This window comes from Anguilla anguilla, chromosome 3, assembly GCF_013347855.1.
Source record: "Anguilla anguilla isolate fAngAng1 chromosome 3, fAngAng1.pri, whole genome shotgun sequence".
In the NCBI taxonomy this organism is placed as follows: Eukaryota; Metazoa; Chordata; class Actinopteri; order Anguilliformes; family Anguillidae; genus Anguilla; species Anguilla anguilla.
The window spans coordinates 25,465,924-25,492,653 of NC_049203.1; the positions used below are offsets into that span (position 1 = coordinate 25,465,924).

The following is a 26,730-nucleotide window of genomic DNA, read 5'->3' on the forward strand; positions in this document are numbered from 1 at the left end:
AGCTGCGATGAAAGAAAGCAGTCACCCTCCGTACTCGTCCCAGTAGTCGGTTCGCCCTTGGGACTTGTAGACCCCTTTGAGTAGCCACATTGATAATGTGCGCAAAGCACTTCACGTGGGGCACCAGTCCACTCTCACACACAGCAATATCCATATTTGACGCGTTGTTCGTAACTACTGCTGTGGGGTGCATTGGCTTTTTTAGCCCCCACTCTGTAGTCGCTGACGCAAGCACCTCGCCAATATCTGATACTGAGTGTGATTCGTGCAATGGCCTTGTCTGTAGCACATCATTTTCCATCTCCCCATCGGTCGTAATCAGGTGTGCAGTGACTATAATGTAACTTCTAGTGGCTCTTGACGTCCACCCGTCTGTCGTCAGAGCAATCGAATTAGCTTCTAACAAGGCATTACACACTTTTTGTTTAGTACTATCATACAGCGCAGGCATAACTATGGTGCTAAAATGCTTTCTCGATGGCATAGCATTTCTGGGCTCCAGAGCATTCACAAGATCTCTAAAGCCTCTGTTATCGACCAATGAAAATGGCCTTAAGTCTAAAGCAATATACTTAGCGATGTAGTTGGTTATACTTTTTGCCCTGGGAGATGAATGAGCCAGGGTGTTGGTGAAAGATTGTTTCAGCGTTAGCTGGTCACTCGATGGTCTTGGGGATTCTGTTCCTTCAGCTTTGGTGATGTGATGGCAGCGGTGCAAATGAGTAGACATGTTGTACGTGTTGCCATCACTGTACACGACCAAACTGTTACACAGTCTGCAAATTGTGTTTTTTAGGTCCGCAACCCTTTTTCCGTCTTCATAATTGACTGGGAATCCAAAACATTTCCACACTTCAGATTTATATTTCGGTGGTGAATTTTCTATTTCAGTAGGTCTATTTGCTCTCGCCATGATTTCTGCATGAAAATGCGTGCGCATGTGAAAATGAGTGAGCTCTCGCAGTTTGGCTACGTTAGTCATATGGCACTTCGAAGCTTCCTCTTGACAGTCAGTTTTGGGGGGGGGGGGGGGGGGGGGGGTCCTACAGGTCTTTTTAATATTCTGTGGGAAAATGCTCTGTCTATACGTTTTAAACTGGAAAACTAAATTCAATTAAAATAAAATAATGTGCTAATATATGAACTGCGTTTCGCCTGTTTTCATTTTCGGTACGAACCGTCAGCTGTTTTCGGAATGATTTTTCGGTACACAGGATTTTTTCACTCCCCTAAATACCATGTGGCGGCACGTAACTATTTAACACACCCCAACCCACCACGTTACTTTCCACAAGTAATCAACCATAAGTAAGGAACTGAATTTCTCATTTACAAAATATTTGCATTTGCTACACAACATGGTCAAAATTATGTGGACACCTGACGTCCAACATCTTATCCAAAATTATGGGCATTAATATGGAGTTGGTCCACCCTATAACAACCTCCACTCTTCTGGGAAGGCTTTATACTAGATGTTAGGGCCTTGCTGCAGGGATTTTCTTCCATTCAGCCAGAAGAGCATTAGTGAGGTCGGACACTGATTGAGCGATTAGACCTGGCTCGCAGGTAGCTTTCCAACTGATCCCAAAGGTGTTGGACGAGGTTGAGGTCAGGGCTCTGTGCAGGCCAGTCAAATTCTTCCGCACCGTTCCTGACAAAACCAATTTCTATATGGACCTCACTGAGTGCCTGGGGCCATTGTCATGCTAACACAGGAAAGGGCCGTCCTCAGACTGGAAGCAAAGCATTGTCTCGAATGTCATTGTATGCTGTAGCATTACAATTTAACTTCACTGGAAATAAGAGGCCAAAGTCAAACCATGAAAAACAGTCCCAGACTAAGGGGTGCCCAGATACTTTTGGTCATATAGTGTATGTTTGTGCTTGCTCCTACCTGGCATAAAACATAATGGAAAACTCACAATAGATTAAACTGTAAAAGTTAGGCATAGCTATGCTTTCCAGAAACAAAACTTCAAAATGTCACCCATCCAACTTGGTAAAAACAGGGATGCAGGGTAACAACGCGGTAGCAACGGAAGCAGTTGTATCATTCCTGGATGGTGTTTGATAATTGTATACAAGATGAGTATACAATTATCAAACACCATTGATTAGCCTAGGCTAAGACATCAAAAATATGAATTCATAATATGCATTCAACATTATATACATTTATAAGTAGCTAGCTAGCAATATGATCTGAAACTGTAAAATGTTAGTGAGTAGTCTATGTGAACACCATCCATTTAGCTGGCTTGAATGTCTAGGTTAGATTGCTAGCTAACTACTGCTAAGGTTAGCCACTTGTGGAGGTTATGCTCTTAAAAATAGAACACATTAGTATTAGTTACCTCACAGCTCATAGTTTGTTTCTGAACAAAGCCAGACCAATTTAAAAATTCAAAAAAAAAAAAAAAAAAATTGTGAAAGGGAATTTATTAGCTAACGTTCATTGGTACTAGTGCTAGCTAACTATATCACATTAGTTATTAGCTAGCTAGCTGGCTAGACAAGAGAGTTGCCACAAAGATCTTACTATTCTATGTTAGTCAATCCAAATGTAATGTGAATTAACTAGACAGGCTAACAGATAGTAATACAAGACAATACAGTACCCAACATAAAAGAACTGGGTAGCTACATGGTTTTTCCCTTGCTTTGCTGGATCTGACATGTTATCATTAAATGCCCGCTTGTCACTTTGGACAGACTCACTGTATGACAGTCTGCTACTGCTGTACCCACTGCTTGTGTGTCCCAGTTACTACAGCACTAGACATAGCAATCTCCCATTATTGTTCTCATGTCTGTTTAGAACTTACAGAACAATGAAATTATTCAAACTTGAAGAAGCTAACCAGATTCATAAGTTAGTATTGTCTCTCCCCATGTTAAGTCCATGGACAATTCGGTGTCCAAATTTTCTAAATTTGAGGTCTCTTTCATCCATTCATCCATCCACCATGGAGACTATCCCAGCGTGCATTGGGCGAGAGGCAGGAATACACCCTGAACAGGCCAATCTATCACAGGGCATAAAGGTCTAATTTAACAAAAGTATTAAAAGAATGAACAGAATGAACAACTGAATGTGGGATGTTGTATCAGGATCCATTGGATTTAAATTATTTTTATGTTTGCCCAGTCTTAATTTTTTTGTAAATTTTAAGGGGGTATCCACAACAGTATTTGGCAAGTCCATTGCAATTATGGTCCACCTGTGAAAGATCATTGAGATTAGTTTTGAAACGGCGGAGATATGAAGGTTCAAACATTGCTGATTTACATGGGAGAATTGACCAACGCAAAGTGGTACCATATATGTTTTCTTATATATGATGAAGTCTTATGGAAATTGACACAATGCAGTATACTGTCAATATGTAGACTTTTGGAAAATTATTAATATATTTCACAGTAATGTAAATATACAAATACACTCACGCACATACAAACATAAACACACACACACACACACACACACACACACAGTGATCTCTAAAAGCAGCAAAAATTTGGTAATTTGTGAAATATGTGCAATATCTTATTCTGAGATTGAATATATATATTTTATATCAGATATATTTCACTATATTCTTTTGTTGTAAGAGATGTGGTGGCAGCACAGTGGAATCAGGCCCAAAATGCAGCGAGTGTGGCTGTTCACGTTAAACTGCTGCTCCCAGACCGTGTGAGCACGCGCCACCCCACAGGATTCTTTGAGCTGTGGTTGGCGGCCGCCTTTTTACCGCGTGGTCGGCTGGTCGCTCCACCCAACACACATTCAACGGCCTAAATTAAAGGGGCCACGACTGGAGATCATCTTTTTTCCCTGGTGGGAGAGATGGTGGTAAGGGCGCTGGAAATAACAGGAGAGTCGAAAGAAGAGGCCGAGGTCATTTCTACATGCAGGTTTGGGGTTGGAGTTGGCTTAATGTAATCTTTAACAATGTGGCGCCTGGGGCCTCGCCTTTTACCAGAAAAAATTTGGTAAAGCAGCCATGTTTTCGGTAAAAAGAAAAAAAAATCAAAAAAGTCTGTAGGATGAAAGAAAGTCAGTGGAACTTTGTGTACGTAGCCAGCGCGACACCCACGTGCTGCCTGGAAACCACAGATGAAAGAGAAGAGCACTTGATGTGAGGGAAACAGAAAAGTGAGACAGTGGCAGATGCAGAGCAGGGATGGCTTTCATTTAGAGGAACACCACTTTTTTGTCAGCATTTACAGCATTTTTTTTTTTTTTACAAGGCCAAGCCTGGTTCCACCGAACACAGAGACAGATCCACATCAGTTGAGAAATGCCACACGCTGAGCTGCAGAGGAGGAAAGCCCTTATTCTTCACTCCAATGAAGTGCTTCAGTATCTGGTAAATACATGTGTTGTATGATATTGTAACCCAAGGCAACCGTTCATTACAAATGCAAGGGACGCACTGATATAGATGGCAGTCAGTTTTACAGACATAAACAATCGCACACTTACTACACCACTATAAAACAACATCATATACTGAAAACATCATTTTGACTATATGTTACATTTAAATGTTGCCACAAAGTTATATGACCTTATTGGCCACCTATTAACATCTGTGTGGGGCAGTGATGTACCTGTTAAAGATGTAGTGTTGTTTAGATTTCCTTCAGTATTTTCATTTTTTGGTCAGTCATGATAAACATGAAGACCAAGCAGTCTCCCTATTTGGTTCTTTAAAATAATTAACTAGGTTATGAATTTATAAATAATAACTTGTGTCAAGTCTAATGCATACAGGAAAGTGTGTACATTTTGCAAAAAGAAACCAAGCATAGTGTGAAAGAACTGACAGAATTCTGTTTGACCTGTGTGTGTGTGCATGCACAGTGAAAGAGTGATGCTAAGCGATATGAGAATTTGCATTGTCTCCTTAGCACCCCACTGCTGTGGTAGCCAGCAGGGCTGTAGGCTGAAGTGAGAGAGCACAATAACCTGTCTCAGTCGCTCATGGGTTCATTGTCGTTAGCCCATGAATTGTGTGACCTAGCGGAACGCACTTGGAGCAAGGTGAATGTTTTTACACTGCTGACATCCTCAACGTGAATTATATTAGGACTATGCTTGGGAGAGCTGAGGGCAGTTTTGGTTGCCAGGCAACAATATTACTCTACAAAAGACCCGGAGGAGGGGAAGACACACACACACACACATATGTATGAGGGGCCAAACAGGAAATATTTAATGAAGTCATATATATATATATATATATACATCATTTTTGATATATATACATTGAAACTGATATATATATCTTTCTTGATATATATACATTGAACTGTGATATATATACATCATTTATTGATATATATATACATCAAAACCGATATATATACATTGTTTTTGATATTTATATATTTATACATTGGAAACGATAAATATACATCATATTTGATATTTATACATCAAAACCGATATATATATACATCATTTCTGATATATATACATTGAAAACAATACATATACATCATTTCTGATATATATACATTGAAACCGATATATATATATCATACGGAACAGGCATATATTTGGGCATCCCATTGGGTCTTTATTAAGACATAATCAGTGCAATCCAAATTCATTTTTAATTGGATTGAGAATGTTTGAAGTGGGATTATTAAAAAATGCTACAGTAAAATTTCACAGAAATGGGGTAGGATGTAGACCAGGACCCCTTCTGCCAGGAACAAGTGTCAGACTTTTGTGAACTTTTACATTTGGAGAGAAATTCTTGTCCAAACTTTCATATTTTTCAATTGGCGTCTATTGGATTACATGGAACGTTTGAGGTGGGATTATTAAAAAATGCAATAGTAAAATTTCACATAAATGGGGTAGGATGTAGACCACTTCAGGAGCCCTTCTGTCGTAATTAAATGTCAAATTTTTAGACTTTTAAATTTTGATGAGAAATATGTCAATTTTTCAATAGGATTTTATTCATATATTTGTTTATATAGACAGGTTGGAGTTTTATTTGAATATGGTGCAGTGGTGTTTCATCCACAACATTTCAGAATTGCATTATTTCATGTTCTCTCATACACACCTGATGCAATGGTGAGACTATTAGGGTTGAGAATGCTGAGTAGACTGAGATGATCTTGATTTTGGATCAAGATGGCAAGAGGAAAAGATGTAAGTGGCTTTGAAAGAGGGTTCATTATTGGGGCACTGGCTTGTGTTTCAATAGGAACAGTGACATATGCATTAAGATCTATGGGAAAGACATCAGTAAATACTTAGAAATCATGGTCAAAATTTGATGATCGTGATGCTCGTACATTTGTACAATGTGTGAGGATAAACAGAAGGGCAGCACTTTCTCAGGTGACTGAGAATGTCAGGACGTCATCAGACCATGTCAGCAAGAACACTCCATCGACAACTACATAGAGAGGAATATTACAGTAGGGTTGCAGTGCATAAACCCCTCATTACAAAGACAAATACACATTTGAGAGTTCAGTGGTGCAAGAACCATAGGCTCTGGTCTACAGAGATGTGGAAAAAAGTGATATGGTCAGATGAGTCATCCTTCACCACATTCTCGACCAGTGGATGAGTGCCTGTGTGGCGTGCACCAAGACAACGACACAGGCTTGAATGCTTGACCCCTACAGTGAGGGGGTCCTGTAGCTCTGTTATGCCATGGGGGGCATTTTCCTGGCATGGTTTGGGTCCACTTGTCCCCTTAGAGGGAAAGGTCCCTGCAAATCAATACAAAGTTATTCTGAGTAATCACCTTTATCTTATGATGACACATTTCCGCCCTGGTGGGTGTGGTCTTTAATCCACTACTGCTGACTAGCTTATTGAACAAAACTTTTTTTTTACAAAACAGACATCCCCCTTGATGTCCTAATGTAAATTGTGTCCTAACATACGGAGTTATATTCTTGAGATATTCTTGACTGTGGAATGACTGTGTCCAAGTTCTGTTCACACCAATCTGTCTGTTCTGTCTTTCATACACACCGATCAGGCACAACATTAAAACCACCTGCCTAATATTGTGTAGGCCCCCCCTCGTGTCGCCAGAACAGCTCTGACCCGTCGAGGCATGGAATCCACCTCTGAAGGTGTCCTCTGGTATATTTGGATTTCTGTATATATTTGTATCTACTGTATATGTGTATCGGATATTTTGTATCTACTGTAAATTTGTATCTGATTGTGTTACTTTGTTGTATTTGATGCTGCAACGGTGCAAATTCCCCCCGGGGATCAATAAAGTACACTACTACTACTACTGCTACTACTACTACTACTTATTACATTATTGGTTTTTATTACATAAAAAATTTGAAATGGATTACATTATTGGGAGTTATTACACTATTGGTAGTTTATTACATTATTAGTTGCTACAGGGCTATAAAAAGCTAAGATATTGTTAGAGGATGAATTATTTCGACATGATTTTAAAAACTCTCGACGGGTCAGAGCTGTTTTGACGGCACAAGGGGGACCTACACAATATTAGGCATGTGGTTTTAATGTTGTGGCTGATGTGTGGTGTATGCACTTTATGTAAATATGAAAAGACACTTTGAATGGTCTTGATACCATTCATTACGCTCAATACAAAATGATCTATGTCAAATATTGAAGGAACATGATGCACACAGTATAAATGAATGAATAAGGACACCTACCAGAATGAACAGGGTTGCCCTGCATGTTTTGTTCAATGTATATATATATATATAGGTTCTTTTTATGATTACGGGCACCCAATCAGTTTAGGAGGTGCTGGTGTGTGATGAGTCTTCCCAGCTGACTGCAACCCTCCCATCCCTGGGTGAAGCTACAGTAAATTCTGCATCACCCAGCCGGCTGCAGTCAGCACTGGAACGGCCAGGATGTGACGCTGGTCCGTGGGGCCTTTCCATGCACCAAAACAGTACCTTAGCAGGATGCGCCACTCAGAAGCCTGCAAGGGGTTATTTCGCTCAAACAGAGACACTTTGTCAGGGTTAGATGTCGATTTGTGAGATTATTTTCAAGCGCAGTGACACGCTAGCCACTGGTGTGGCTAGCCCTGACCTTTTGAGTCAGCCTATCATCAGATCTCCAAGAAAGATTTTGGCCACTTAAATCTGCCTCTCAAATGTTATTTTATATTATGAATTATATGTTATGAATTGTTCAACTTGTTCTTATTTTTTTTCACAAAAACATGTGCTGGTTTTTGTGAAAGAAACAAGTAACAAAAAGTAAAGGATATAATAGAGTCATTATCTCTTTTTGTTAGTTTTGAGAGATTCATTAAATTAAGTTTTACTTTTTTTCTTCTTCAAGGCACAATAGAATACTTTTACTTATCTGAAGTAAATAGACCATGTGAAAGCAATGGGAAAAAAAGCAATGGATGCTTTGATTTCCCTTTACCTGGGGACTTCCGGAAACCTGTAAATTATGAGGAACATCTGATGTACAGTGTCCTTGGCTCTGGCTGACTAAAAGGTGACATGGGTGGACTATGAGATAATAGAGAACAGATACAAAATCAGGGGAACTTTCTAGAAAATCATCTTTACCATTTGGGCCAGCACACAGCAAGAACTATCAGTATGTCATGATTTTATCTGGTTAAACAAGATTTTTTTGGCAATAAAATTGTTTCAGTCTCACATTAACTGTACCAACAAGTGCAAGGTGATTGGAAATAAGCATGTCTAGAATATTTTTAATATATGTAACTAATGTAAATCTGGTATATCAGTGAAAACTATTTTAACTAAGGGAACATATGTCACTTGTAAACATTTACTAAAGATTTTGAGTATTTTACATATATGGTTTTAGTGAAGTGTAATAATGTCGGCCTTATTAAAAAAGCTTCAAAACTACATTTCTGTTGTGAAAGCACACACACGCAAACACACACACCAATGCATGCACACACCATAAACACAAAAACACACATATTCACTCCCACACGCAAACATGCACGTATAAGCATCACACACGCACACACACACACACACCATACACACACACACGTACATACTAATGCAACAGACACATATACACACACCCACCCATCCACACACACATGCACACACACACACACGCACACCCATTGACCATGCACACACACATACAAATGCAACAGACACACACACACACACACACACACACCCACCCACCCACACACGCACACAGACATTTACATACAAATTCACAGACATAAAAACATAAAAACACCACCCACGCACATCTCTACATGCCCCCCCCCCCTACCCCCACTCCCCCCACCCCCCCCCACACACACACACACACAGGGGGTGAGAGGATCAGAACGGTGCTCGGTATTAACTGTATCTGAGAGCGGCTTCGCTGAGAGGCAGAGCACGAGCCGCGGGTGGAGAGCTGACCCACTCGCTAACGACTGAGCCACCATCCATCCACTTACATAACAAAGAGCGCTAGTCAGACTCAACTCCTACAGCTGTTTCATGCCAGTCACGACTCAAATGTGTAGGCTTTCTATTATCATTAGGGCTGCTGAAATTCCCTGCCGCCTCTACCTGTTTTCTGGTCCATTATACACCCCAAGCTGGGTGGTGAGCCCCTACTTCAAAGAGGAGCTTGTCAAAATATAGACTTAGAGAAATCTGCCTGTTACAGGGAATGTGGGAGACAGCTGTCTGGGGATCGGCTCTGCTTGAGCCCTCCTTGTGTCACCCCGTTGTGCCCCCACATTTTAATACCTCCCGCGCACTGTGCTTAGCTTTTCAGAAGAGCAGACAAAGGCTGAAATTGCGGTACCCTGCTGGATGGGATGAACCCCTCTGCATAAAACACAAGCGAAAATCAGGAATGTTTAGGTGAGAACGGAAAGTTCATGAATAAATATGAAGACGCTACCTACGCCTCTGCTATGCTCTTTACCTCCCTCCATCTGCCATCTGTGAGGAAAAAAAACATCCCCCATTTCCAGAATCTCTCAGGGCTCTTAGCCCCTGTGTCATATGCTGTGTGTGTGTGTGTGTGTGTGTGTGTGTGTGTAGGAGAAAGACCGTGTGTTTGTGTGTAAGAATGTGTGTGTATGAGAGAGACTGTGTGTTTGTGTGTTAGTACGTGTGTGTATGAGAAAAACCGTGTATCTGTGTGTATGAGAGAGACGTGTTTGTGTGTGCAAGTATGTGTGTATTTGTCTGTGGTCTGTGTGTATGTGTGTGTATGAGAGAGACATGTGTTTGTGTGTGCAAGTATGTGTGTATTTGTCTGTGTGTTTGTATGAGAGACTGTGTATTTGTGTGTAAATATGTGTGTGAGAGAAAGACTGTGTGTTTGTGTAAGTGCGTGTATGAGAGAGGCTGTGTGTTTGTGTGTAATTATGTGTGTGTGAAAGAGTCTGTGTTTGTGTAAGTGTGTGTATGAGAGAGACCATGTGTTAGTGTGTGTAAGTGTGTGTGTATTTGTCTGTGTGTATGCGTCTGTGGGTGCATATGCGTTTTCCCATGAATGACTTGGGCAGTCTAGAATTGTCCAGTTTTTGGCTTTGAAAAAGTCCTTTGCCGCTTTAGTAATATGTTTGGGATCACTGTCTTGCTGTAGAATGAAGTGTTGTCCAATGAGTTTGAAGACATTATGTGCCGATAAGATGTACACTTAAGAATTAATTTTGCTGCTGCTATCAGCAGTCAGATCATTAATGAAGGCAAGTGAGCCAGTACCTGTGTCAGCCAAACATGGACAAACTATAACACCATGTTCCACAAATAAGTGACCCCCAAATAAGTGGCTTTGGATATTGGGCAGTTCCTTTTGGCCTCCATACTTTGCTCTTGTCATCTCTTTGATACAACGGAATCTTGGTTTCCTTTCTCCACAAGACCTTTTTCCAGAACTCTGCAGGCTTTGTTAGGTACTTCTTAGCAAACTGCAATTTGGTAATCTTATTTTGTGGCTAAGTAGAAGTTTGCATCTTGCAGTGTGCCCTCTGTAGTTCTGTTTGTGTTGTCTTCTGCGGACAATAGCTACTAACACATCCGCAGCTTCCTCCTGAAGAGTGTTTCTGTAGGACTGGTGTTGGAGGGTTTTTATTCATTGTGGTAAAAAATCTTTGGTCCTGAACTGTGGAGGTTATCCTTGGCTACCAGGCCCTTCCCTTTGCGATTACTGAACTCACCAGTGCTCTCTTACCTCTTAATGAGGTTCTAAAATTTATAACATTGTTTAACCACATGAATTGTTTGATTACAAATCAAAAATTTTGGAGGACACAGCCAAAAAAAAAGAAAGAAGTATTTGTCCCAAACATTGAGCTCACGGTATGCACATGTATGTCTGTGCGAGTCTATGTACATGCATATCAGTGTGTGCTTGTACATGTGAGGGTGTATGTGTGGGCTTGCACATGCGTGTGTGTGCGTGTGTGCATGTGTATGTATGCCTGTGTGTGATGGGTCTGGAGCACAAAAGTATTGCACAGCAACAGCATTGTTTGTTACTCCATCAGCCTGACAATTATTTACACAAGAAATTTTTATTTTGTCTCAAATGGGAATAGATTAGTGATTGTGCTTTTATTTCAGACATTCTTCAACATTAAAAAGTAAGTATGTTAAAAATTGAAAAACCTCAGCTAGCATTGATTGCAGTTCTTGGGTCTTCCAGTGTGACACCCACTGTGAATGAATTAAAAAAGCTCAATTATTTCACTTTAAAAAAGTGCACTTTTGGGCATGTGAAACTCATCATATGATTAATAGAAATAGTATATACCATTTGCTTATTCTGAAAGAAAAATGTTAATTGCATGGTAGAACCGAATTGAAACAGAATGCTAAAACAGAACAATGGTACACACAACCAACTGACACCTGAGCCTATAGTTTTTCTCAAAAGAGAGGCATTTTATTTAAAAATGATCACTTTTCCTTATTCTAATCCAAATGTTGTAAACCATTGTTATTGCTTATAACCACTTTATTAAGTGGTAATACCTTGCTCTCAAAACCATTATGCGTGCTTTATGAAGGTCTTTTAAAGTTACCGTAAACACAATGCATGACTAATATCTATGGATATTTATACCAAGGGGATTTTGTAGGGCCACACAATTGAAATGGCCACAGCACTACACCAAAATGGCTGCTTTGATGAAGAGGGAGGGAAGACAGAAACATTGATAAGGTCGGCGAGTCTTTCCCAGGTCACCCTGTGTGGTGTTTCTTCTACTGCAGGAAGGGTGAAAAGGACAGGAATGCAGAAACATAATCTAAAGGTACTTGGAGGTTCATGTATATTTTGAGTTGAGCTGAGGGAAGTTTGATGGAAAACAGGTGTGGGTGGGGGATTCCTACTTTGTTTGTCCTCCTGGCCTTTCTGCATGCATTTATCCAGAATTTGCATTTACCTGAACTCTGTTTGGACTTAACAGTTGCTGCAAATCTATTAAAAGTCAAAAGTGGAAAGGCTTGTTTTATTGGCAATTGTGAACTTTGTTGTAGTTCGTAAGGAGTTCCTGCTTGTGTTCTCTCCTGCAGGCTGTTCACCCCGCTAAAACCACCTACAACCAAGGAAGCTCACAGAAAACTTGTTAGCCTGCTGCTAACCTGCAAGAGCACAACGTAAACAAAAACACCGTCTGCTAAACTAGGTCAGTTAATTTTGAGTGACATACTATATGGGTTTTGATACCAACAGTTCGTGGATGCCTGTTGTTCAGGGCGACCGTATTTCACTTACAGTATGCATGGGAGTCGAGCAAGACCTTATAGAATGGCTCTGATGTTTTTAACAGCTTGTCTTTGGTGAAATTACATCACAGCTGAGGGGGATGCATTCAGGATGTGCTGGCGGAATTAAGATGAATAGATAACAAAGAGATAACGACATTTCACTTCAAAAAGAAGTGAAGTATGTCTTTTGGTAAATGTAGCATGCTATGATAATGATGAAGGACTCTTTCCCTCTTGCTCTCTCTCTCTCTCTCTTTCTCTCGCTCTGTCTCTCTGTCCCTTTCTTGCTCATATTTGAGATGAAAGAATACCCTTTATTTTCAGTAGGAAAGACTACTTGAAAGTTTCCTGTTTCAGTACAAATCTTTTCTGAATGCTCTTTGCTGCTACCACAGATACTGGTATCTACAGCAAAATAAATATATTGATGACCTCAGATTAGATATTTCATAGATCCTCATGGGATGAAAATGTGTATAACCGGATTTTAAGTTATTTATTTGTATAAGATTTTAAATTTACCCATAAACATTGAATTACAACATTTTCCATATGCTCTTACCTAAAACAACTTACACTGCTTCTTTTTTTACATAAAACTCAGAATCTTTTATGCAGCTGAATATTTACTGAAGCAGTTCAGGTTACGCGCATTGCAGGTGTCAAACAGCAGTGCCCCACATGGGAATAGAACCTGCAACCCCTGAGTTTTGAGCTCCGTTCCGTACCTTATTTTTTCCTTTTTAATCTAATGGTTCTTTTTCCTAAATACCATACGTTCCGCAGGCATGCAAATGTCACAAATTGCAGCAATCTAACTGCACTTCTAAAGCATTGGTGATGGTGGCAAACTAAGAGTAGTTAAAAAGTGGATGGACAAGACAGCCTCCTGTCCTGGATCTGGACAGTGCTTCCATCCTGGGGCCTAAATTTAGATTGGCGTGACCTTGATGTGATCAAGCGTTTCCGTACTGAAAACACTCCAAGAATAAAAACACAAGAAATGATTTGTTTGAGTGAAGCAGAGATCCGTGCACATGCTCTTTGTCTGCACCACACAGGGGTGTCTGCACAGGAATACGAGATGACAGAAACAGACCTGCTCCAGAAAGGGCACCTCCCCAGCACAGTTACCTCGCTGTTCATTTAGGTAGAGTCAAGCGGAACCGCCAATGACAGCGCTCGGGTGAGGAATGCGTCCGCATCTGCCTCCGCAATCTGTTCCGGCCAGAGCCGCACACGCATGCTTTCTGCATGAAGTAAGAGGCGAGGAGAAGCGAGGCAATTCGTCTTCCGCCTGTTAGCATTTCTCTGCGTGATGAATGAACATGTGAAACAGACACTGCTGTGTTTTCCTCTGTTGAGGCCATGAGTCATCATAGGAAGATGAGTTTATCAAAGAGGTGAAACTCCTGTAATATAGCCCTGCTCTACATTATTTATTTCACTTTTTATTCACCTCCATTATTACATTATGGAATCAATCCCTTCAGCAAAATGAGCCTACACTCTCATAAAAAAAGGGCTCTTTGGCCTGGCTCCATAGGGGAACCATTTTTAGTTCTTTATGGATTCCTCTATGGTAGGTGTACAAAGTGGAGGCTCCCAAATTGAACCATTTTGCCTGATAAAGAACCCTTGAGCTAGATTGGGTTCCTCTATAGTGACCCAGAGGAGCCTTTTGGGACCCTTTCTCCTGAGAGTGTACTGAAAGATATCAAAATGCAAAATATCATCAAGATCAGAAAAGATTTTGAGACATTTCTATGGGCAAATATACTGTACAAATTGTAACCACAGCTTTTATGCTGTGTGGTACCTTTGAACATTCCGCTTTCTTAATTGTTTCACTAAAGTACCCAGCTAAACAAATGGATAGTATATAAGAAATGTTAGCGGAGAGACAATGAATAATATCATCTGCTAACATGAAATGTAAATGTACGCAGTAAGATATACAGTGTTAATTCAGCTATTTGATTCCTCTTGGACGCATAAACTTTTTGAGTTAAAATAATGCTGACCATTTAGCCTGCCTATTTATTATTATTATCATTTTTTTTGCGGGGGGGGGGGGGGGGGGGTACAAAAAGGCTGAGGGTTTGAAGGCCTCCACCTGCAGAACACAGAGAAGCAAGGGTGTCCACCAAAGAGGGAGGAGACCCTGAGTAGGCTGAAGTGCGTCAATAATCACGAAACAAAGATAGCGACAGAGAAAAAGAGAGAGGGAATGCAAACCTATTTTTAAACAGTAAGAATCCACTGTCAAAAAGTTTCTTCTGCCATCAGTACCTTCATTCCATTAAATTATGCAGGATGAATAATCTATTTACACCTGGCTCTCAATTTTCCAGGAAAACATCTGACAGTTTTTTTGTTTTTTTTTCAATTAATTTTCAGGTTTTGGGTTCATCTGCTTCATCAAGTTAATCTGTACATATGAATTGAATAGTGTAAATGGAAAAGGCACACATAAAATTAAAGCACTCGTATTTTTAATCCCTACATTATTGTAATCGATTGTTTTTGTAGTATACACTTTGAATATAATATGCATATTTTTGGATATAATTAAAACTATCCAATGCTTACAAAACCTTGAACCTAAATATTAGTCCAAGTTCAATGCGTTCTGAAGGTCTCAACAGACAGTGACAGTTTCACTAAGAATTTTAAAGAACGTGGAGACATTAATTACACGATGACATGGTGGCTCCTGGCGTCCTTCTTCCTCTTCAGCATGTGGTCTGTGAATGGACACTACTGTCTCGGTGCCCTGGAATCAAATGAGGGGCATACCACATCATGCAGACAGTCTCCATCACCAGCTGGTGTCAGTGACCTTGACTCTCATTTGTTTAGTTCACAGCCTTGTGGTATGCATGTTTGAGGAACTGTCCGATTCAAACTAACCTCACTGCACAGGTTAATACTATTACATCATACTATAGTTTAACATTTAGTCTATGTAACTAGTTTAATACTAAGGTAATATTACCTTTTGTTCTTAAGTTTTTACTTTTTTTGTTTGTTTGTTTGTTTTTTAGTTGTTTTATTTTTTTATTTATTCTTTAAAGATACTGATTTCACTGCAGAGGAGAAAAAAAGTGAAAATAGCTGACATCAAATCTGGGGCCAAGCCCGAATATTGTCCAGACAATGAATGAACGGGTGAAGGAAATGCTGTTTGAAATATTTTTCACAAGATGAACAGGATATTACAATGAACAGAAAGCTTTTCCACTGTTAAAACATTGTGAAACATTTTATGCAAAAGCCCAGGAAGGACACAACCAATTTGAATGGTTCCCTTACTGAAGAAAGCACTGCCTTAGTAGTTCACTTCAGTTCTTATTTCAAATGTAATTTAACTTGTTTAATGTTGTTTTTATTATTTTTAAGTACGCTTATTGAAAATTGCTGATTTTTTTTTTTTTTTTTGGAAAACAAATTCCATTTTGTGCTTTTTTTCTCAAAACTTTCATCGTTTTTGGGCTCCTTGTGCAGTGTTTAGCGCATCATATTTGAAATGTATTATAAAGAAATTTAAATTTTTCTTATTAATCTATTTTGTCTACCCAATGTTAAATCAATTTCAATATCCACATTAATAATAATAATAATAATAATAATAATAATAATAATAATAATAAATATAGCCGCAAGCGGCGATTCCAGGGTTCAGGCCAACACGGACCATTAGAAGGTGAAAGCTGCGAAGTGCAATAAGAACTAGTCAGAATCAGAGTAATTGTAATAGTCAAGTCCATTTATACATACAAGGAATTTGACTTGACACAACATGTTCATTCTCAATGAATGAATGAAGAGGTTTAATTGCACAACAAACTAACAGCTGTATAGGACCACCATCATCACGTCATACAAGAACTATAAGAAAAATAGTCATCATATCATACAAGAACTAAATAAATAAATGACGGTTTGATTGTGTCCGCATGAAAACTATTTAATAATAGGTATTGGGTTTGGGAAAAGGGAGCCATCGACACATTTATAATTAATGTCTATATTTCTGTTTGTAATTGTTATTTATTTTACTGGTACACTTGAGGTGCCACATAATACCAGGATATACCCATATATACTCATTCCAGCTAAATCTAGTTCCAATTTACATTCTTGAATGGTCATTTTTAGATGTGAAGCAATCTCTAAAAATGCAATCTCTAAAAACCGGCAATGTCACTAACTCACTCAGTCAGTAACTCAGTCAGTAATTCAGTCAGTTAATTAATAGTTCTTGAGGCAAATGTGTAGAGTGAGGATAGATGGATGTATGTAGCAAGTTTATGTAAATTGGACTCACGGCGTAGGAATTATGACTTTTCAAAGTTCCAAATTTTTACCTTTAATTATAGCGCCCCCATCAGGCTGATTGGGGTCATAGTTCTTGGGCAGCACTTGCTTCATGTCTCTACCATTTACCATCTCATGGGAATTTGCGCAAACATTTTTGAATAAGATTAATAATAAACCAGCACAAAACCAAAAACAATAGGGTGTCAGCCCTTTGGGCTTGAACCCCTAATAATAATACATTCATATTTCCTGCATTTGTCCCAGACACCCCACATAAAAACTAAAGAATTAATCGATTTATGGGCTTGGGAGCTGCAAGCCTGTGTTTGGGGGCTGGAATTGATACCAAGGGATTGGGAGATATGAGCCTGTGTTTGGGAGATGTGAGCCTGAGTTTTGGAAACATGAGCCTGGGTATGGGAGATGTGATCCTGGGTTTGGGAGATGTGAGCTTGGATTTAGGAGACGTGGGCCTGGGTTTGGGAGATGTGAGCCTGGGTTTGAAAGATGTAGGCCTGGGTCTGGGAGATGTGAGCCTGGGTTTGGGAGATGTGGGGCTGGGATTTGAAAGATGTAGGCCTGGGTCTGGGAGATGTGAGCCTGGGTTTGGGAGATGTGGGCCTGGGTTTGGGAAATGTGAGTCTGGGTTTGGTAGATGTCCTGGGTTTGGTAGATGTGGGCCTGGGAATGGGAGATGTAATCCTGGGTTTGGGAGATGTGAGCCTGGGCTTGGGAGATGTAGGCCTGGGTTTGGAAGATGTGGGCCTGGGTTTGGGAGATGTAGGCCTGGGTTTGGTAGATGTCCTGGGTCTGGGAGATGTGGGCCTGGGTTTGGAAGATGTGGGCCTGGGTTTGGGAGATGTGAGTCTGGGATTGGGAGTTGTGGGCCTGGGTTTGGGAGATATGGGGATGGGTTTGGGAGATGTGGGCCTGGGTTTGGGAGATGTGAGCCTGAGTTTGGGAGCTGGGAGCCACTATGCAGAGCTGGAGTAGACTCTGTGCACCCCCTCCACCCCCAGGGTGAGTTCACTTCACCGATGACACAGTCCCATATAATGCACTCACCTGGGCTACCTCAGATTTACGTCCTGTTACTCTGAGGATAGGTAGTGTTTCACAACAACCTGAGCCACTAATACCCCTGACTCATTCTCTTTATTTGGTTGCATTCTATGGTGAATATTTGTCAGGGCTCAAGGGGGTGATTTATATCCATGTGAAAAGGGGGCTACTGCTGAGGGCGGGTTGAAAAGAGATAAAACATTCATCCTGCACATAACAGGCATGGGAATCTACATTAAGTGGCCATACCTCATCTGTGAAATATGCCAAACTGGCAGAGGCTCTGTGTTTGAAATTACCGGGAGGTGATGCGGACAGCGATCAGTCGGGACAGGAGGGTGGAAGTCTGACTCTTTCCAAAGCATGTCAGCTATTCCTGCTTGACTTGCATACTGTGAATTCTTCAACCATGCAGGTAGGTACGTGTGGGAACAGACCACACCTGGCTGTGAGGCGAACCGTCGCAAAAGGTAACCGGCTCACTGTCTCACAGCCACAAAAAGGCACTACATTAATAGGCGTAACACAAGATGCATGTGCCTTATGATATGTATCTTTACTTTTGCTGGTTCTCCATTTACAATATCTCTTCTGAAGTGAGGAGAATCTTCCAAGATTTAAGCATTTCCTGCATTGGACTATCACAGTTTTGTGTAACCATAAGGAACTGCAGAATGCTTTACTGCAAGTTGCCTGCAGTGTCTGGGTGTGGTCTAAAACAGTGTTTCGACTTCTAACAAGATTCTTAGATTTTAGGGGATCTCAGTGAAGGTCAATTTTTAAAAGGTCAATTTTTAATGGAAATGCTTTCAAAGACAAAATATATGTTTGGTTTACAGAAAAGCAAAAGCAAAAAAAAGCCTGTATGATTTTACTCATCACACTCAGAATTTCCATTGACAGTTTAAATCAGTTTGTTTAAGGTCAGTTTTAATGATATTGCTGCTACTGTTCTGGACAGTTCCATCTAACCACATGAGAGCCGTTCATTTGTGCATGGTTTGATTTTTAAATGACTCTGCCTGTAACGGGATAGCGCAGCTTCCCACTCTTCCAGTAAAGTCAAACGCGCGCTTGATGTCATGGTTTAGAAAAATTCACTTGACCTTCTTGCAGTGGTTGCTACAAAAACACTGAAGGGGTTTATTTAGAATTTTGACTCTTTTCAATAAGTCGGTTGGTCCCGCACAACACAAGAATACATTCTTTTATGTTTTTTCTGGGTCTTTTCATTTTCAGGGTTGTTAAAAAGCATTAATCTATGAACAAGGTACATGAAAAACAAAGAGGTTTTTTTGGAATATTTTTGTTTTAAATGCCCAAACTAAAGATATTTATACATAACATCAGTGGCATTAGCACTGCAGCAACAGTTGCATTAGAAAGATTTTTTTTTTATTAACACTCTTGGGTTTAGCTTAGGAACTTCATCTACTTAATGTACTACTTTTTTTGCAAACACAAGTAATTAAAAGAAGGGAAAAAATAGCAGCAATAAACATTCTTTATCTCTTCTAGCTGTATAGATGTACCGTTGTCCCTGTGGAGATTGAGAGAGGCTGCAGTGGGAGGTCCTGTTGCTTTCTCTCGTGATTTGCCTAGCTTAGCGCTTGCAAAGACAAAAATACAAAAACAGGCTATCTGGGGGAGAGGTGACCCCAGAAACTGTGCTTGTTGCCAGGGTAACTGCCACAGAGCGGGACCGCAGCTTGCAGATTGTCGCCTGTGCCGCCGAGGCTTTGAAACAGCGGCTCAGTCTCACCATGCTGTGCCGGTCTTCGAGCCGGGTCGCCACAGTCTACTGCTTCTCTACCAGGCTCCTCCATTGCCTGCGGTTTCGGTATATTCCGCACAGTTCCGATCAGTCAATACGTGCCAAAGCACTATGTTTATTGCATGTTTTACAGGCGATGAGAGAAAAAGAAACTAAAGCCCAGTTTCGCTGCCGTGATCAATTTGCGCAAATGTGCCAGGATCATGATTTTTGTGACCCTATTTGTGATTCGTCACTGATCCCGTTGGTGTTTCGGAAATGAAAAATTCAACATGGTGTTGAATGCTGCTGGCCCAGATCCCGAATGGTAAATACAATTTTCATATTTAATGTCTGCCTGGGTGTGGAGGTGAAAGCCGTCCGTGTGCGTTTGTATGAGTGTGTGTGTGTGTGTGTGTGTGTGTGTACGTGTATGTGTGCATATTTCACTCTTTAATGGTGGCTGAGTGGGCCGATATGCATTCCTTTCTGTATTAATCAGATGTAGTGGGTGGTTAATGCCATGTTTGCATTGTAAGGCTTTACCTAGAGGGGGATCTTTTATCGCATGCTGCCTTTGAAATGAATGACTAATTTTGATTTTTTCTCTCTCTCATGGTCTGCTTCATTTTTGATTTTTTGAAAAAGGTTCACAAAAATGCAGAGAAAGGTCAGCCTCAGCGAGGACCCCTCCTACCTGCGATTCAGTATGATGGACCTGCATTTAAGTAAAGACCTTGAGGATTGAATAGAGTGACACCTCCCGTTCCTGTGTGAGGACGGCTCCCATTCTTCCCTGCAGGGAAGGCGGGCAGAGAGCCAGAGACAGAGAAAGGATCATTCTCATGACATGAGTCAGAGACCTAGTGAATACCATGCCATAAGCACACACACACACACAATTGCTCACACACACCCACACACACATACAATGTGTTTGCTATTACTGAATATGAAAAGAATAAAAACAGATTTGAAGGCTTAAAGCCATCAAACCTCCCAATCTCCACTTCTGCATGTACACTCCACTGCTACAGCTGCAGGTAGCAATACTGACTATATGCTTTTGTCTACATTACAGTGAGCTCCATAATGTTTGGCACAAAGACACTTTTTTTTTCTTAATTTGGCTCTGTATTCCACAATTTCAGATCTATAACCAAACATTTTAAATGTGGTTAAAGTACATATTTCCAGCTTTTATGTAATGGTATTTTATACATTTTGGTTTCACCACATAGAAATTGCTGCCCTTTTTATAAATACTTCCCCCATTTTCGGGCATCATAATGTTTAGGACAGATGGTGTCACAGGTGTTCCTGATTAGTCGAGTATTTTCAATTGCTTCAATTTGTGCTGTTATAAGAAAGCTTTCAGTATATAGTTTTGATTCTAGCCTTTTGATTGCCTTTGACGTATGTTATTGGCGTTTGTCAACATGACCAGATTTGTGCCAAATGGAGGTCAAGGAAGCCATGATGAGGCTGAGGAATTAGAAAGAAAAAAACAGAAACACAGGGCAAACCTTAGGCTAACCAAAATTAACTTTGGAACATCATTAGATGAAAGAGAACAGTGGTGATCTTAGAAATCACAAAGAGCCTGGTAAACCAAGGAAGACATCTATAGTGAATACAATGAATTTGAGGTGTTTGGTTGAACTTTGGAACTGATAAGTGCTTCTGTCCATTTCAGAATTCATTTTGCTGCTGCTATCAGCAGTTATATCATCAATGAAGACAAGTGAGCCGGTATCTGTGGAAGCCATACAAGCCCAAACCCCATAGCACCCCACTACCATGTTTCACAGATGAGCGGGAAGGGTGCTTTAGATTTTGGGTAGTTCCCATTGGCCTCCGCACTTTTCTCTGATACTAGTGACTCTTGACCTCATTTATCCAGAAGACATTTTCCAGAACTCTGTTGGCTCTTTCAGGTGCTTCTTAGGTGCCATCCTGTTTTTGCAGCTTTGCATCTTGCAGTGTAGCCTCTTTATTTCTGTTTGTGAAGTCAGTAGTCACTGGCACATCCACACCTGCCTATTGAAGAGTGTTTCTGATCTGTCCGACTGCTGTTTGGGGTTTTTTCTTAAGCGGTCAAAATACAGTACTAAAAATATTTAGTAAGTAATATTACATTTTTAATATTATGGTCTCAAAACACAATAAAATATTGGTACAACTGAACATGATCACAAGATGTGGAGTCAAATCAGTTATTTGAGCCTTGAGGACTTTTTTTTACAGTGTATGAACTAAGCATTAATTGGTTGACTTTCTTGTTGAAGAGTGGGGTGGTATTCCTCCTGAAGAATTTGAGACACTGGTATGTTCATGCAGTGGAATGTGCAGGAGAAGGTTTTGAGGAAATTTAGGCAGGCATGCAAATAATATTGCTTAGAAATATCAAAAGTGGACAACAGTCATTTGTTCATCTTCAGCAAATGGTCAGTAAAGCATTATGCAAGCTTCATATACAGTACCTGCACCAGAGAGATTACCAAAAGGGTGGGGAACAATCTTCCCATCCCTCACCCCCTGCCTGAAATGCCAGAAAAAAAATGTCTGTAACCACCCACAAGATTCTGGTTGAGATTCTGGTTTGTTCCAAAGTTCATGGATTCAGTTCGGAATTTAGAAACTCCCAAAATGAATTTCTGTTTATGCCTATTGTTACATTTTAAATGGCTGAGAAAGATTAACAAATAATTTAACATTTACTGTTCAATACAAACTAATTTGCTCTTGCACTAGCTTTCACTTGGAGTCGATCACATAGACATCTGTATACTTCAATAGTAATATAGACATCTGCATATTTCATCACATTTGGGATTTACATTGCTAGAAATGTTTTTAAAAGTAAATTTTTTGTGAATCATCTAGTGTTTACTCTGTCACAATCATGCGAAATGGAAGAATGATAAATCATAGAAATCTTAGTGTACCTTGTAAATACTCTCCCCACCATGTGCAAACAAAGCAATACAAATATCAAAATCAAAGAAAACTCCAAGGCACTCTCCTTTTTAACAATTAAAATGCCTTTATTGTTGTGGCATATTAAACCTTTAAAAATAAACTCTGACGCGTTTCAGCATCAAGCTTTCGTCAGGAAGTCAAAACAAAGCAATACAAATAGCTGAGAAAATTTTTTGAATGAATCACAGAGTGGTCTATGAAAATTGTAATTTGCATGACTTGAATGATTTACATTTCAGGAAGAATGCTTTTTGCCCATTGAGAAGAATCTCTGGTCTGTGGTGACAAAATGAAAACATGTGCTGGTAAACGCAATATGGTACAGGTCGAATTTAGAAAATTCCTGAGTGACACATCCACCCTGAAAACTCCAACAGGCTTCTGCTCGCTCATTTAAAAAAACAAAAAAAAAACAAAGAACAAAAACAGACAGCTATGGGATTTGAAATGAAAATAATCTGACTTGTTCCCACTGTTTGGAACCAGATTTGGCCGCTGCACACCAATATTAGTCATGTTTCGTATTGCTTCTTTTATCAACTGTCACTTGTGAATAAATACTAGTTGGGTCAGATCAGATGCCTGAGGTTAGCAACAATGTGCATTAGAACAATTATGCATTCCTTTGAAAATATAATAAAAAATAAACTTGTAGAGCACCTTTCATACAACGTTTGCCACCCAAAGTGCTTCACAGATAATAACAGTTAAAACAAGATTAAACTGTCAACAAGATGTAAAGCTGAAAAAACTATAGAGTAAAATAATACAGAAAAATATTTTTTGGTCAAAATGAAGTTCAGTAAAAAGAAAGAAGTAAAATAAATAAAACAAAGCATGAAAGATACAGTATAATAAAACAACATTCAATAATAAAAGTATCATATGTAACTTTAGGAGTGTAAAGTCAGTTTTGGATAATATTCACTTTAACAAATGTTACTTATAAGTGCACAGCAACAAAATAAACAAACACAAAGGGGGAAACAGAGAAAGGTTCTGAGTTTTGGATGTTAATGCTGTAGAATCTGTATTCTTTATTTTCCACAGATATAAACAGCTATTAGCATTGTCGTAGCATTATCCCACCCAAGGCTCTTCTGGTTCATTGGTGGGAACTACAGTGGGCCGTCCCCTTGTGCAATCACTGTTTTGTTGCATTTCAAGTGTCCACAAGACAACGGTGTACACTTCTTCCAAATTTATAAGCAGGGAAATAATTAAACTTCCTTTTCTTGTAAAACACATTGTTAGCGGTCTGATAGAGTATGTCCATTCTGTGTGTAAATTTACTGTACATTCACTGTTGCTTGGCAGCCTACTTAACAGCTGGGCATGTGATTGGTTAAAATGTAAATGCCATGTTAGTTTGATAAGACACATGATGCAAATACCCAATGCCAAGTAGTGGGTAATTTAAGAATCTTGAAAACTTTCAGGATATAAAAAGATTGATTTAGAATCTCAACTAAATTAAATGGGCTTTGATTCTTGGGTTGTTTAATACAACTAAAAGATATACTTTTGATGTCAAATTTTTATTGCACATCGTCTTTAATGAAAGGAGCTGAAAGAAGTTCTGTTTGACGGACATGGCTTGGATCTGCCCGCTCCCCTACTTCACCTCACACCACCCCATCCTGCCCATGAGAGGAGCGGAGGCAGCGGTAATTGCGTGGGAGTGCCAGTAATTACAGGTGAGGTGAAATATCGGTGCAGTTATACTTTCCGTGGGCGACGGACTGTAGTGCATAGTCCAAAAGTGCTCTCAGATAACCAGAGCAAGTGAGATCAATACTGCACTTTTGCTTATTTGTACACAATTTTAACGATTAAAAGTCAAAACTCAATGTTCATAGGCAAAACAACACAGAGAATATGATACACTGTCAAAGAATTATGCTCAAAGGAATTTCTGTCTTTATTATTTATATAAAGAAACATTTACCTTGGCTATTGAAAATAAACTGATTTTAAAAAAGGTTTATATCTTCATCTTGATGTATACTGTAAGTATCATGATTAGGGTGGTTTCCATCACATTTGCTTAGCTGTTGGAGTTGTCGCCTTAAATACAACAGACTAGCACAGACATTAGTACTGTAATGAACATTTGCCATGTCATCTCTAACCCTAGAACCATTTAAGGTAATCTCATAAAAGGAGTGAATTGCAAACCTCAAATTTAACCACACATCCATGTGGTTGCTGACAGTAATACCTGTGACCAAATTCTTAGCTGAATGTATTTTTAATGTGCATCAACTCACTCCGTTGCCCCCATAGTCAGTGTATGTGCTTCTTTAGTTATTTAAGATTCCAAGATCCTTTTCTGTTTTGTGCTGATTACTGTATAGGCCAATGCACAATTTCCAGGATTACTGAGTCCCTGAAACCTCATTACTACCTTGTCATATAAAGTGACACGATGACCTGGATTCAATCTACACTAGTGCTTTACCTCATTTCATAATCAACCCTTATTGTAATATATTATAAATATGTGTGCCTTACTGGAAATAATACAGTGATTAATATTTCAGACCTGTTTCCCTTGACCAAACAGTCCAGAAACCCCACCCCAAATCTCAATGGCGGCACTGTGTCGCAGTGTTTGGCACTCTTGCCTCAAAAGGAGTCTCTGGGTTTGAGACCCGGTCAGACAGTATCAACCTATTCACATTTTAATGAACTGTTTCAACGCATTATCATTTTTAGCATTACCGTGATTTCTTATCAACGCAAATTGTTATCACTCAGAATTGTCATTAATATTGGCTCTGGTAAGTTTATTTGCATTCATGCGAAGATCTAAAATGATTGTTTCTGAGTGTCAAAATTGGGTAAGTACCCACTAATGGAGCTGAAACAATATCGCCTGAGGGCTGTGCTGACAAATTCCAGCTATTACCTGATGATTTTCCATACTTCCGATGGCAAAAATGTTAAAAAGGTTCGCTCCTGCTTTTCTTTCATTCTTCCCTTCACCCTCACACATACAAACGCATACATACGCACACACTTGCTTCATAATGAGAGGATTGAAGAAATGTCGTTTTGTGGAATTAAATTAAAAATAATTTAATCTCGGCATTACCAGAGTAGTTAAAACAACATCATTTTTTATATGACAAGATCAATTTAAAAACACAGAGGAATCAGGACAGTAAATTACGCCTTCATTACCACGTAACTTCTGCCACCATTAAATGCATCTTAAAATGATCTCTTGCTTATACTTATAATTTATTAAACTCAGTTGTAGCTGGCAACCACATTACTCTGGTTAGCTGCACAAAAAATGATGATGTACCACACAGCTTTAGCTCACCGTTAATTAAGAAAATAACATCACAGCATGCATAGAGTCCTGTAAATTCTGTAATTCTAGATAAGCCAGGTTTTCTATAATTATAACTAGCATGGCTGCAAGGGGAGACCACAGAGCAGTAATTGTAGGAACATGTTTGGTGGGGCCTTCAGTAGCCAAGACAGCACAACGTGTTGATGTTTCAAGAACAATAATATGTAAGGTGATCTCAGCATGGAATTCCAAGTTAAAGACATCATCAGATATCCTTCCTATTGAAGCACATACTTCAGGACCATGATGTCCAAGCTATAATACCACCAGCTATAATACCACCGGCGGCGGCAGTGTAGTACAATGGGTAAGGAACTGGTCTCGTAACCTAAAGGTCACAGGTTAGATTCCCAGGAAGTATCCTGCCATTGTACAGAACTACTTAACCCATTTTGCTTCAGTACATATCCAGCTGTGTAAATCAATGCAGTGTAAAAGTTGTCTGGCAGTCGGAGGGTTGCCGGATCGATCCCCTGCCCTGGGGGTGCCGAAGTGTCTGTGAACAAGA

The 26,730-nt window shown here is 39.7% G+C and overlaps 1 long non-coding RNA gene across 2 annotated transcripts in view; it reads left to right on the forward strand.

Annotated features, from left to right (window-relative positions):
• The first annotated feature begins 4,194 nt into the window (after positions 1-4,194).
• The window catches only part of LOC118222657, a 31,926-nt gene continuing 9,390 nt past the window's right edge, over positions 4,195-26,730 (forward strand). For both annotated transcript variants that reach the window (XR_004764305.1, XR_004764306.1), the window contains exons 1-5: positions 4,195-4,373; positions 9,780-9,876; positions 12,544-12,656; positions 13,800-13,924; positions 24,423-24,555. This is a non-coding gene — a long non-coding RNA (uncharacterized LOC118222657). The remainder of the gene's footprint in view (positions 4,374-9,779; positions 9,877-12,543; positions 12,657-13,799; positions 13,925-24,422; positions 24,556-26,730) is intronic.